Below are 1669 nucleotides of genomic sequence, written 5' to 3'. Positions count from 1 at the left end.
TTTTTTACAGTAGCTTTAGTGAAGTTAATCCTTCTCATTTGTTTCCTTTGGTAGTCTGTCTTATCAAATTAACTTCAGAAAAATTTGGCAAGTCACCCCTTCCCTTTCACATTTGTTTCACTATAACTTGCCTTCATTTAGGGTGGGTCTTTTATGTCTTATTGATTTTCTACTTATGTAATGCTGGAAGATACTTTGACAGTTTTCTTATGTATTGGTCTAATTCCTGTATCTTACTATACACAAACCCTGGTGACATCTCTTCAGTTTGGGATTTATCTCATGGCATTAGTCAGCAACTCATCTACTGCTCCAGTCTCGGAATTCCTCATCTGCTTCCCTAACTACCAGAGTTGGCAACATTGGATATCTCTGGCCTTCAGCCTCCTCTTCCTCTTGGGCATGGGGGTGAACAGCACCCTCTTGGTCACCATCTGGCTGGAAGCCTCATTGCGTGAGTCCATGTACTACATGGTCAGCCTCCTCTCCCTGTGCATCAGGCTGTCATCCCCAAAGTTCTGACTATCTTCTGGTTTAGCCTCAGGCCCATCAGTTTCTCTGCTTGTTTCTTCTAGATGTTCATCATGAACACTTCCTTCCCCATGGAATCCTACATAGTTATGGTCATAATCTATAACCAATACATGGCCATCTGCTGGCTATTGTGATCTTCTTCTGTCATCATTGACCAATTTGTGGTCAAAGCTAGTGTCTGCATTGCAACTTAGAACACTTTGGTGCTTTCACCTATTCCCGTTCTCTTTGCATATCTTCATTATTGTGAGGAATATGTCATTGAGAACTCCATCTGGGCCAACTTGTCTGTGTCCAGACTTTGCTGTCAAAATTTCATTCTTAACAGAACCTGCCAATTTGTACTGGTCTTATGATGTGGACTTCATCCTCATTTTCCTCTCCTACATCTTTGTTCTGAGAGCTATACTTAGCATTAAGACTGAGGGGGCTGAAGTCACAATTCTGAGCACATCTGACTTCTACTTCTTCATCATCTTATTCTTCAGCACCAACTTGTTCATTGTGATGTTAACAAATGTAGGCAGAAAGAGGGTCCCCATTGACATCCTCATCTTGCTCAATTTCTTTCATCAGTTCATTCCTCCTGTCTTGAATACCATTGTTTATGGGTTTCAAACCAAAAAGTTAAAGCAGAGATTTCAGAGGTTGCTGCAGAGGGAGCTTTGAACACACAGATGGACTCTCTATGGAGACTACTATTACCATTTCTTCTGTTTCTACTTCAGTGTATATGATTAGAGATAGTAAAGCAGTACTTGAATGGTGAATATTTCTTACCCAGTGTTGTTCTTCTAGTATAGAAATCATGGTGGATCTCTTAATACTCGATTGAAGTTGATCTACCTAGTTCAGGTAACTAATATTTAGGTACCTACCATTGTGTCTTGAATTTTATATATTTAAATCATTCCATACTCACAACAGTTTTATAGGACAGAGATTATTATTCCACTTTATATAGTAGGAAACAAACATATAGGGAAAAATATTGACAAAAGTCATGTTTGGTGAGTGATGAGGCATGAATTCAAGTTCATATCTGTCTGAACTCTGGATCTTCTCCATGATCCAGAACTCTTTCTTCAGATGCAATTAAAACTCTAGGTATGTTTTTTAGGCCATGACTCTGTGT

At 39.2% G+C, this 1669-nt stretch overlaps 1 pseudogene; it reads left to right on the top strand.

The window, feature by feature from the left end:
- The first annotated feature begins 282 nt into the window (after nt 1–282).
- LOC103210483 lies at nt 283–1203 on the top strand (annotated as a pseudogene).
- The last annotated feature ends 466 nt before the right edge of the window (nt 1204–1669 follow it).

Source organism: Orycteropus afer, unplaced genomic scaffold (assembly GCF_000298275.1).
Source record: "Orycteropus afer afer isolate SDZICR_OR568_19922 unplaced genomic scaffold, OryAfe1.0 scaffold00014, whole genome shotgun sequence".
In the NCBI taxonomy this organism is placed as follows: Eukaryota; Metazoa; Chordata; class Mammalia; order Tubulidentata; family Orycteropodidae; genus Orycteropus; species Orycteropus afer.
This window is presented reverse-complemented; position numbering and strand designations above follow the sequence as displayed.